A 12,975-nucleotide genomic window follows, 5' to 3' on the forward strand; every position below is an offset into this window, starting at 1 on the left:
GGGACGGGAGTGTTGATGGCCATAGGTGGTATCACAAACACCTGTGCTTCAAGGATTTCATTCCTTACCACTGAAATGCAAAGAATCCTTTCTACCCGAGAAGAATGAAAACTGTCAAACCTTTGAGCTGGGATTCCGACTTTATTTCTTGGTGTGTTCCTATAGCCAAAGGAATCTGTCTGCCTCCCTTGTTCATACTGAGAAAAGCCAAACTTAAACACTTGGAGTTCATTTGAATTATTGGAAAGAGCAACATCTAAAACCCCTTTTTTCAAAATAGATGTTCCAGGTTCCTGGAGAGGTGTTTTGTCTTCAGTGTTTCCTCAGTAGAGATGCTGATTTGGGTTTTATAGTATTTGCTCTTCCATGTCTCTGCATGTTACCATGAGATATACTTGTACATACCCAGTAATACACAGAGTATGTGTCATTCTGGCTTGATTTAGAAGCTAGGTCAGTTACTGAGTAACATTTTGCATCTCTATTCCACCAAGTACTAAATTGCCCCCCCTCCCCACAAAAAGTTCTGTTTTTGATACCATTAAAATTTTATTCTCTATTTTGTGTACCTGGTTTGATTCTCATGTGTTGATCAGATCAGTCAGTTAGAGTAAGAAATTAAGATAAAAATGCATTAGGTGGAATCTTGCTTTTTTTCCCCTTTGTAGTCAGCCTTACTAAGGCTTTTTGTTGGTTCACGATTTTATTTTCAACAGTGGATTGCTTCTGTTAGAATCCTGATGTGACTGTCCCATGTGGTGTGTCGTTACAGGGCATCCTGAGGCCTCCAGTCCATGCTGCTTTACATGTGAGGCTAGGCCCAGGAGTCATGTCCTTTACATGCTTGTAGTGGACAGCTAGAGCAGACTGGAAGCCCCGGAGACCTGTGAGCACTCATCTGTGTTTCTGCTATTTCCTCCATGAGAGCAGAGGCTTCCCTGTCCTGAAGAGACCTAAGCCACGCCAAGCAGAGTCAGACCAACCTGGAGGGAAAGGTGACAAGTCATGGAATTTCTTTCTGATCACTTAGACTGATATTTTTGTCATGTTGGGGCATTTCATTAAACTTCATGTAGTTGTATACCAAATGTTTTTGAATAATCCTTGTTACAGAAATGCTAAAAAAAAAAAAAAAAACCCACTGTAACAAGGTAAGGAAAGCTCAGGGCAGGGCTAAAAAGAGAAGATGCCCATCATAGAGCAGAAGGAGGAACGAGAGTTGGACTGAAGTGGGTGTTGGTGGGTGACATCTGTGGTTAGCCTCATGTGTTATCTGTGATCTACTGGTCCGCATCTCTGTCCGCGTCCAGGCTGGATCTTTGTAGCTTCATTTTCACCTCAGAGCCCTGCTTCTGTGGCTTTGTGCTGTGACATCCTATTTTGGTTTTCAGGGGAGGCAGGTGGTAATTTTCAAAAGTTATATAAATTTTCAAGTTTGTTATGGATGTTACAGGTCCTCTTGTCCAACCCTGCTTGAGTTTCACCTATACGTTTAACAAGCAGTAAAAGCCATGAGGGATTGCAGCGCAAGGCAGGACTACACAGTGACCCAGAAGGAAAGTAGCAGCGTCTCGCAGGGAAAATGCCCACAGTAATGGAATCAGGCCAGGCGTGGTGTCTAGCACATCCCTTTCCATTGTATGGGCTGTAAGTGGCCACAGGTGTCCTGTCCACAGGTGAATCTAGCAGATGCTCCACCTGAAAGGTTCCTTCAAGGAGGGATTTGAGGTGCCTCTGCTGCACTAAATTAAATGTCTGCTGCTCTGGGCAGGGAGGGGGAAGGGTCTCAAAGGGTCTTAACCAGACATTGTTGTCTCTGAAATATGCTTAAGTTACATTTCATTGCCTCACTATACATGGTGTCAACCCCTCAAGTAAGTCCTTTTGTTTTACAAGCGACTGCTCCCCCACTCTGATCACATGTCCAGCCAATGCCAGAGCCACAGTTGACATCAGCTCCTGATCCGCAGCTGTTCCTAAGTGTTCCACCATGCCCACTCACCCCATCACCCTGTCACCCTCAGCCTGCATGAGCTTCCTCCTGCCTCGTGGCAAGCTGTGGACAGGATCTGGAGGCTGGCACTCCCCCCAGCTGCTCTCCCTTATCCTCCCAGCCTTCCCCATCTGGACAGAGTTCCCTCCTCTCATGTTTCAGATTTCAGATCCCTAGGAGCAGGGGGAAGAATGCCAAACTACAAAAAACGGGAGGAGGGGGGGATATCCAGATTTCGTTAGTTTTCCAGGTGACAACAAATGGGTGCTTTGTCAGGAAGTAGGTTGCACTGTGTCGAGTGATGTGAAATATTCCCTTTTGTAGAGCCTGTTTTTTCCCTTTTATCAATTCCTGGTAGGTAGGTCATTTCTAAACTTTTACTTCATGAGTTAATGCATAGAAATTTAAGTACTGTAGTTTTTGGAGACTAAGGGAGAGAGAGAGAGAGAGAGAGAGAGAGAGAGTGTGTGTGTGTGTGTGTGTGTGTGTGTTTACCTCAAAAATAATCCTTGGCAGGTTGCTGACATGAACTTTTCCTCTGCTTTTGTGTTTCAGCACAAGTGGGTGTAGGCATAGTATTGTCTGCTACCTTATGGTTTTTCATTTACTTGTGGCAGAGTACAGCTTGCTTCCTCCCCATCCCCCGGTTCTCAGGATATACTGGAAAACACTCTTCCAAGAGATGACATCTGCTCTTCAGTTAGAGCAAGAGAAACCAGTGGGCCCTCCTTATCCAAGGGAATTGGTTCCAGGACACCAGAATCTGCAGGTGCTCAGTCCCTGGTGGTGAACGGCATGCTATTTGCATATAACCTACACCCATTCTCCCTGTGCTCTACAACCTCTGGGTTGTAATACCTAATGCGCACTGTAAATGCTACAGGAGTGGCTGTTATTCCATACCGTTTAGAGAACGCAGACAGTTCAGCACAGACACAGGTTAGTTGGTTGGATTTTTCAGGTATTTTTAATTAGCAGCTGGCTGAACCCATGTGTCCAGGATGACTCCCAAGTGCTAATGCCTGACCTTTGATGGTTCCTTCTAGAAAGATTGTCATACCCAGGAATATCACTCCCTTTTCTTGACCACACCTATATCCTCTGCCTTCCACCTCTACTAGGCCTAAAATGGTTTTTTTGATTCCCTATGGGCTTCCTGTTAGAAAAATGTAACTGCTCTCTAGTTCTAAGGCTGCCCTGAACCCAGGCTTCAGGCTTGACCTAAGAGTTTTTGCCTCCTACTCGCAGATGCGTTTCTCAGAGGCAGTGGGCACTACGGCTCTCTGGGAACCCTTAGTGCTTCCTGCCACTGCTGGGACCTCTTCTGTCCCCACTCGCTAATAGTGCTAAAAGTAGCATTTTTGTGGTATTTGTTTTGTTTTGTTTTCTGATGTTCCCTCTCATCATCAATAGCCAAGATGTTCATTTTCTCAACATCTTCTGCTTTATGGGAACTCCCCCCCCCAAAAAAAAAATAACAGCATTGCCAGTTCTGCTTTTTCTCAACCAGAACTGCACATTTAATAACTTTAAAGCAGTGAACAAGAAGTGTGTTTTCCTGAATTACCCTGTTTTTCAGGCTGGACTGATCCATTTATTCTTTTGTCCTACAATATACAACCTCAAAAACAAAGCTGAAAGCATTGGAGGGAGTATACTTCTGCTGATGTTTATGGTAAGCCTCCCAAAAACTTTAGAAAGAATATATGACTGTGGCCACTGTACCCTGTTCTAGGAAGGGTGTTGGCAATGGACTGTGTCAGGGACATCCCAGGAGAAGGTGCACATACAAGAAAGCAGCATGTCTGGTCTTAGTATAATTGCACAGCTCCTTGGTCCAGAGTTCAGAAACTGACCAGAATATTTGTTTCCAAGCTGTCCCCAGGACTCCAGGCAGACTGGGACCAATATTCTACCTTTTCCACTCACCTTCCCATTTGGTTGATACCAGAATGACTTATAAAGTGGGTTTGAGATATGTGTTGTTTTAACAATTCAGGAATTTCAGTGCTGGACAGAACTAATTTCCTGAGGTGGTATTGACCTTGGGTTAGAAAGTAAATGGCCAGGCCAAAGTAACCACATTCCGAATTGAGATGGGCAGGTGAGGGGTGTGGGTGGGGAGGCTGCCAGGAAGAAGGGAGGGTCATCGTGGGAAGGGATGAGGTTGGTGTGATCACTATGGTTTAATAGCTTGGACATTCCAGGGGCAGAATGCCAGGGAAGGGGACAGGGTCACATGGGCCTGCTCACCATGTTTCTCAACCTCTGCCCTTGGTACCAGCTTCCATTCCAGGCTGCCCACAAGCTTTCAACCCAACTCATTCCTTGCCTTCTGCTGTCTGTCTGCTCCAGTCAACCCATGTCACAGCAGGTTACATGCTGTTGCCTAGAAATGCCTGCGTTGTATGGTAAGTGGCTTCTTGAAGTACTACTGCAGACCTGTCCAATCCCTGTGGTTGTAATGAGGCTGCTGATCCCATAAACGTTACTTGGAAGCCTTCTTGACTCCTGGATAAAATTATTTTCTCTGTGTGTAAATCCTTTTCACCACTAACCACTCAACCACAGCCCAGTCTACATCATCGCCAGGGGAGGAATACACAACTTCAGTCAGTCCTTGTTTCTCTCCCCATGAGCCCGTGAATCTCATAATTCAAACTACACAGAGCCAAGAGGCCTGTTTGCTGGCTGGCCCCAAAGTCCAGGTGACCCAATCCTGTAGCAAGTGCGGTGACAAAATCCTGGGCTGTCCATGGCCAAATCCCACCTCTTTCTTGTCTACCACAGGGGGGAAAAACTGCACACATGAACAGAGCGTAGAATTCTCGGAAGACTGAAGCAGTGCCACCCCCAGATTGTCACAGTGTGCTCTTTTTCCCCCTCCCCTTCTGTAGTTGCTTTGGAATAGGTCTGTCATCTTGAATCCAGAGGAGTGCAAGTCAAGAATCACTCTACCGAAATAACCTCCACTGGCCCAGTGGAATTGCCTTTGAGGACAAGGTCTTAGGAAGCCTTTCCTGCACTCCCTGGTGTGTCTGGACCAAGCCTCTAGCCAGCATGAGCAAGGAGTCTCCCAGTCACTGCTCGGGATTTGTTTTACCTTGATGAGAGCTTGAATTTCATGTCTCTTCCCTCAGTTGCTTGAGTTAAGGTCTTTGAGGGTTGGAACCCAGTCCGATCGATCATTGGCCCTCCACAGCTCATCTTAGATTAAATTGACTAGATTCTTTCTAGACAAGTACTACATGCCAAGATCTCCAGTAGTAGGAATAACTATGAACATTTTTTTTTTAAGATTTATTTATGAAAGAGATACAGAAGAAGAGATTTACAGAATTCAGGATTTGAGTATCTTGTATTCAAAAAGTTTGTGGAAAACAGAATGAAATGATGATTTAGGGACCAGGTTTTTTTTTTTCAAATCCATGCTTTTGAAGACTCTAAAAAGTTCATGGAAAAATGTTCATTATGAAAGAACTATGTGTAGATTTCCCAGTTTTGGAATATGAAAGTATTCTTTGAATTCTGCAGTTTCATGAGCATTCTGTAAATTAGCTTGTGTAATTATATGGTTATAGTATAAATTATAAAAGTTTGTGCAATTTTATGATTCTAAGGAATTCTGAAAGATTTCATGAAGTCCAATTCTGAAAAAGCTTTCACACTCTGAAAGATGAGGTTCCAAGAATAGCAAAGACAGATTACAATACAGGATGCTTCCCAGAGTTCTGAGCTCTAGGGGTGTGCCAAGCCCCTCCCAGGACTGCTTGGTTCTTGGGTAGGGGGCTTCAGCTGCCACGTGTGCCAGAAGAAACACAGATTACACTGGGAGATGGTGGAGGCGCCAGCCACTCGGCACAGACCCCGTGGGAGGCCAGCCCAACAGGATGCAATCAACTCTTGTTTCTTTACCGTGTGAAAATCACTGATTTCCTCCCCCTTGCAAGCACTGTGGCTATTTTTACCAGCAATGGAGACCACAAGCAGTGGAGAGGCTAGAATTTTGCTGAAGTCATAATTCTCAGGCCTCCACATCCAGATTTCTATGTGGAGTCCGGCTGGATTCAAACCCCGTCCAGGAAGTTGTCCCCACCACCATCACCGCACAGCAGTGTGACTGTGGCCTGCTGGGCCCATCTTCCTGACCTTGGTGAACAGCATTCAGTAGCAGTATTTCCCTCCTAGGTGTACAGTGGGCACTCAATGAGGAAGTTGATCTAAAGCACCTGCAATGGAGCCAGGAAGACAGCAAAGTGAAGGTTAACAGAGATCTTCATAGAAGCTGCATTTAGTGGATTCAGCAAACTAGCAGTGGTGATAATTTTTGATTAAACATTTATACTCTTAGAGATTTACAAAGATACATCCTCAACAGTTCATAAATCTCTACATCCATAAACCTTTAATCAAAGATTATCATCAAAAGAACAGTAGCTCCCTTTAGCTTAAATCCTGTCTGAGTCTCATCAGACTTAGATTTCCATTCATCTGAGATTTTCTGAATCCTGTAATCATAGCATTTAATCCTCACCATTTAAGACTCAAAAGTACAGTGTTGTTTAAGTCAAATATTCCTTGTATAACTTGGTTGACACATCCATTATTATAAAGGGAGTCACGAAGTATATGCTATAGTGTTGCTGGACTTGGAAATGTGCCATGTGTTTCATTTATTGTACCAATTTGCTTTTACTTCTCACCTTTCATTATTTTCTCATGAATCAGTAATTTAGTATTTATAGCCTAAGGTGCTACCATTAGAGTGGGAAGCAAGGGCACTTGGCATCCAATAGCATCACATCAGCTCTCTCTCCTGTTCAGGGAAGTTGACTCTAATGATTTTGGACATTTTCAGTGCTCAGCAAACCAGTGCAATCACTAAACTAACAGCCAGTTCCTTCACCGCTCATCTTTCTGCGCTCACTGGTCGGGACTTACGAGCTGGTCTCTGCCCAGAGAATTAACTACTTTATCATCGATTTGCCTTTTATCTCGGTGCTCTGAACTTGCCCCAGGTTTTTGCTTTTAGCTTTTGTCCTACTTTTCACTTGTCACCGAACAAGCTCAGCATTCATTCAACTACACACTGTTCGGATTCTTGCATAATATACTAGTTTGGAACACAGTGGTCTTTTTGTGTGGAGGGAGAAGCTAAAGAATGTTCTGAGTTTTGTGGCCACCAAAAATTCGAATATTGCCTGGTTTTGTGTAACGTCTTGCCATGCACTTTAACAAGTATTTTAAATATGTGAGCTGTTATTGACACAAGGCATGAGGGAAGAAGTGTTGACTAAAATGATGAGTATGGTATTTGGAAAATGTGGTCCCAAAGTACACTCAGCTGTATGTCAACATGTGTTGTGCCTTAAACAGTTCAGCAGCTGATGCGGACTGCTTCTCGACTCACCCTTGTCCACTAGCATGATGGTAGGAGACACCCAGTTCATCAAGTTTTGGCTGACCTTCAGTGAGCGGTCATTCAAATAGTTTTTAAACCCAGTAGATACTTATTTCAAGACTGGAAGAGTCTCCACATGCAGCTGCACGGGCCCAGGTATGCAATTCATGTTCACAACGGAGCATTGTCTCAAGACCTTTGCCTTCCATCGTCCACAAGCCCCTCTCCTGTCTCGTGCCCGTGCCAGAGATTCCTGGGCACCAGCTCAGCAGGGAATTTATTTACAGCTGCAATATGTCTGTAAATTATGATCTGTAAACCTTGGGTCAGACAAAAGCCACTGGTCTGCAATGGAAGTCACTGAGCCAAGGACCATATTCAGCAAACTGCCAGGCATGATTAAACTTGCTACAAAACCAAAAAGGGAACATCTGGGAAATGGGCCAAGACCCTGAGTGTCATTGTATGACGTTCAGGCCAACTCCAGTTTCAAAATTCTTCGGAGATTGCTGCTTCATGATCGGAATGCATTCCTCAGTGCTTGGCCAAAGACCTTCACACAAGAAGTACACTGCGGAATTGTTCCTGCACATTGCTAGCTTTGTGCAGTAGGAAAACTTAACCTTTTGTCTAAAAGTGGGCTTTGAATTTGCTTAAATCTGCTTCTCAGGCTTTACTAAATGATACACTTGAAACTGGATTTGGCCTTTCTTTCAAATCTCGTCTTGGAGTAATAGCCTATCCCATCTGACCTGCCTGTTTCCCAAGGTTGCTGTGAAGAATTAATAAGTAACATTTTAATTAAGACAGCACTGTTGTTAAAAACTTAAGGAAGATCTAACTGAAAGGCTAGGAAAAGAAATGGTAAAACTTCAATGAAAAGTTTTTTAACAAATGAGTAATTGTTTCCCCTAGATAATCTGTTCATGTGATGTGATTTCAATAAAATGTATAGAATTAAAGTCAGGTAAGCTGTTTCTCAAATTCTGATAAAAATGAAGAATGTTCATTTAATTTGTAGGGGAGAAATAAAAACAGGATGGTTAGCCATGCCATAGAGTATAAGAATATAATGTTCATGTGATTAAAAAAAAAAATGTGGTAGTGAAGCTACAGGAGACCAGTGGGAAGGACCAGAGAGACCAGGGACATATTAAATGCATAGATGATTTAGTATATACCATCACCTTAGAATCAATTTCATGAGAAGAATCTAAAACGTTCAGTGGAAGTCTGCTTTCTACCCATGAGAGTGACAAACTTGAAAAGCTTAGTAACATACTCGGCTGGTGGGAGTGCCAAGGAAGGATGATTCTGCCCTTAGTGGAAACATGAATGAGATAAAACCCTGTGGAGGGCAGTACAATATCTGCCCAAATTGTAAATGTTCCTGCCCTGCAGCGCAGCAAATCTGTATGAACTCATCCTCCAAACATCCTTGCCCATGCAGAATGACCTCCACATACTGTGAATCATTGCGGAGTCGTTGGTGACAGCAATAGATTATGAAACACTGCAAATGCCTATTGATCGAGATTTGTAAAGTAAATGACATCATCTAATAAAGTGGGATGATACACAGCTTAATGATCTTTTAAAAAATGAAAGTTAAGGTAGTCCTATATATACAGATAAGAAACAGTCCCCAAGCTACATGATTAGTATACTGTGGAATTGTTTTCGCACATTGCAAGCTTCGTGCAATAGGAAAACTTAACCTTTCGCCTGAAAGTGGGTTATAGTCCAACACACAGTGTGTACAGAATAGAGCTGAGTTTCTAGACTGTATACCACAGGGACGGGGGAGGAGTAGTAACTCTGAGAAAAATGAGATGAATTTTCCAAGTGCCAAAGTGACTATGACATGCCTAAATCACCCAAGTTTCCCTGAGGAGGGATGTTAAGAATTGGAACTAAAACTAATTTCCTTTAAATTTCAAAGGAAAAGCTAACGTAGAAGCAATTGGGGCTGTGCTTTTCCTGCACTGGGAGATAGTACAGTAAGTGATACATCCCTATATCAATAGCACTGCTTACCAGTGTTAAGGGGAGTGTTTGGCATGACCCACCCCTGTGAAAGTTCACTTGTAGAGGGCTAAGAATCCCCAGGTCCCTCTACTTGGTCTGGAAATTAGACTTCTTACTATTGCTAATCTCTCCTGAGATTTTTTTTGAATGTCTGTTTTCTCTTAAGAACTTACTATTTACTCATAAAAATCCTCCCATGGTTTTGTCTGGTGCTTTAAAATTCATTTGAGTGACAAAGATAAAGTTTTCATCCAGTGGTGCACTACCCAGATGCATGCAACAGCTGGGGCTGGGGAGGCAGAAACTCAATCCAGGTCCCCACAGTGGGTGGAAGAACTCAATGATTTGAGCCATCATCTCTGCCTGGGGAGAGGCAGGAGTGAGTTCCAGGAATCCAGATGGGGGCCACAGGCTACCTAACCAGTGTCTCAATCACTAGGTTAACTACTCCCCAGGTCTACTATCTTCTTGAGTTAGTTTGATTAAATTTAAATTTTTGTTGGTCTAAAATTTTCCTGCTATATGAGGTAGGAAAATTCAACTTTTTTAAAGATTGTCACTCATTTAATTGCCCAGCCATTTTTTATTGAATAGTTTTGTTTGTTTTTTTGTTTTTTTGTTTTTTTTTGCCTAAAAGTAAGATAAATATCTCATTATAAAGGTGACATGAATTTTTATACCAAGCTGAGGGGAGCCAGCCCTATTCCTGGAGACAGAAAATTGGCACCAAGATCAATTACATAAGCTGACTTCAATAAAATAATTGCTTTCTCCCATCATTTCCCCCATATATTTCCTAGTCATTTTCCCACAGTGTATTACCCTGCACACACCCTGTACACAGTGTACCAGATGTCCTGTCCTTTGTTCACAACTTACCACCTTTTGTTAAAATGGTATTAGCTTCCAAGTCTAGCTGCTGCCTTGATTGTTTACTTGTCTTTTATGAAAATCCCAGGCATTAAAAGCTGTTGCCATCAAATGTGTATGCCTGTCCACCCATTAATCTCTTAGTTAACAGATTAGTTATTTAGTTAACAGATTACTAGTTAACAGATTAGTTCACTTCATAGCCAGTTTAATGACAGATTAACCCAGCTACTGGGTTGGAGAGTAAAGGAAAACACTCATTCCTCCCCTATATTCATAAGTGCTGTTGGTCTGTGCTTTGTTACCTTTGTTAAGTTTGAATAGGAATCATAGTCTAGTTTGATCATGGGAGTGTGGGAACTTTTCTTCTTTTATGCACGCCCAGCACATTTAGTTTCATCTGTTACTTAACAGGTGGCAGGATTTCCCAGTAAGATCATCTTTAACAGTACTTGTTTGGTTTGGGTAGGGAGCTTGACCATTTCTTATACGTCTTTTATAGTCATTACCATGTTCTGATTTTATCCTCTGAGGCCAACATTGATAATTAATATTTTCTAGAAATTTGTCACTTTTGTTCATTTGAAAAAAGATGCACTTACACAGAGATAAAATGTGCTGATGTCTGGTTATTGATCCATTTTTTATGATCTCTGCTTTCTCCGCTTAAACACTGTTATCATCAGTTTTATTGTTTTCAGTTCTGTCTCCTTTGTGTCTCTCCATCTAAGAGTTACTTACTTTGCATTTGATCCTTAACATGTGACATTTTTCATTTCCATGTAGTTGATCTGATGTCATGATTTCTTTCAAGAGCTGTTCCTTTAATTGTGAAACCATTACTCTAACTGCTCAGGAGCAGCAGAAAATAAAGACCATGTGAGGCATACTCCTTATATTTCTTCATTCATTCAGTAATTATGCATAACTTTGACTTTCTAGCTACTGTGTGATGGATGCTGCATGCGCTGATCTACAAAGGCTTAAGACCCTTAGTCTTGTAGCAGCCTGACAAACAGCCAACTCCCTACCACATAGAAAGGATGGTGAACGAATGCTCAAGTCCAAGGTGAGCTTCAAGCAGATCATGATGTTAGGATGAAGGAAAAGTGTTACTTTTAAAATGAACTTAAAGTAACTGCAACACTGTGATGGCCAGAAATATTTTTCAATGTCTTTCGCCACCCCACCCCTGAGGAAAATAGTTTATTTGTAGCAGAATGACAAATCACATCTCCTTATTTCTGCTGTTGCAACTTTCATGTATATTATTTGATACATAAAATTGTAGCTGACAAGGGCATCAGGTAATTTCTTATGAGTATCCATTGTCTCATGTTCAAATCAAGGTAGACATATCCACTCAAAATTTTTTCATATCTTTCTCATGGAAACATGAGTACTCCTTCCTTCTGTATTTTTAAAAATATACAGTACATTGTTGTTATCATCTGTGGTTGCCCCATGTGCCACAAAATGCCAGGATTCTCTCTTCCATCTCACCATAGTTTTGAGCCCGTTAACCCTCTTCTGTCCCTCTCTCTCCACAGTCTTTTCTTTAGATACCATTCTCATACTGTCAGAGCCAACTTTTTAAGATTCCAAACATAAGGGAGATCATGTGGTCTTTGGTTTTCTGTTGACTAGCTTAGTTTCTTAAGGTAATGACCTTCAAGTTCATTCGCATTGTCACAAAGGATAGGATTCTGTCCTTTATGTGGCTGAGCAGTGTTCCATAGTGCACATGCACCGCGTTTCCTTTATCTGGCTGTAAGTGGGTGGAGACTTAGGTTGTTTTCTTAGCTGATGGCACTAGTGCTGCAACAGATGCATGTTCGTCTTTCTGATCTCACTGCCCTCAGGTGTAGGGTCAGCAGGATTTCTAGTTCCTGTGGCAGTGCTTGTTTGAACTTTCTGATGAACAGTGTGGAGATACTGTGTCGTGTAATGATGGAGCAGTTTGCGTTCCCTCTGGCTGCGTGCAAGAACACATTTACCTCTAGATTCTCTGCTGCGGTGCAGCTTGCTCCTCTACCCTTGTTCAGATACAGAGATGTGTCACAAGTCAGGCCAGGGAGAAATGAGACCAGCTTGACCCAGATCACGTGCCGTCACTGTAGAAGCAAGGAACAAAAGTGAGGCTTGTTAATATGTGTGCTCAGTGGTTTGTAGGGTTCCCTGCAGTAATAGTACTTGTGCCAGCCCTCGTCCGCCTGAATGAAGCCCTTGTATGGCTATCTCGGTCCTGCCAGCACTGAATCCCAAGATTGTGTTTCACAGCAAGGCGCCTGGTCCTTTGTGCCTTGCCCAAGCAGGGTGAAGAGTGGGAGGCTTCCGTTTCCCGATAGTTGCTCTCAGTACTGGGGGCAATGGATCTGGGTGTTGTGTTCACGTGTGCACCCCAGGGAGAAGGCTGAACACCTTCAGAGAGGTCTCCTCCTCCGGAAGGCAAGGGCTTCCTGGATCATTTCAGCTCTCACTCCGTTTTCCAGCTTCCACACTGAAGTTGAAAATGATGTGCTGGCCATCTGCTTATGTTTGAGTTTACTATGTCTTACTAAAAACAGTTCATTCTCAACGAATGAACTGATGATGGAAGTTCCTTCGTGGACCATGAAGTTGTGTGAATAGAAAGTGTGGCGCGTTACTCTCACTCGTTGGAACGCACGAGGAGTCAGAAGGC

The 12,975-nt window shown here is 42.8% G+C and overlaps 1 long non-coding RNA gene across 1 annotated transcript; it reads left to right on the top strand.

Moving 5' to 3' along the window:
- Positions 1 to 3,636: 3,636 nt before the first annotated feature.
- On the top strand, positions 3,637 to 11,403 carry LOC121148917. Its single transcript, XR_005882601.1, has 3 exons — positions 3,637 to 3,668; positions 4,278 to 4,404; positions 11,235 to 11,403. It is a non-coding gene; the product is annotated as an uncharacterized LOC121148917 (long non-coding RNA).
- Positions 11,404 to 12,975: the final 1,572 nt, after the last annotated feature.

This window comes from Ochotona curzoniae, unplaced genomic scaffold (genome assembly GCF_017591425.1).
Source record: "Ochotona curzoniae isolate NIBS_2020 unplaced genomic scaffold, NIBS_Ocur_1.0 scaffold_4701, whole genome shotgun sequence".
In the NCBI taxonomy this organism is placed as follows: domain Eukaryota; kingdom Metazoa; phylum Chordata; class Mammalia; order Lagomorpha; family Ochotonidae; genus Ochotona; species Ochotona curzoniae.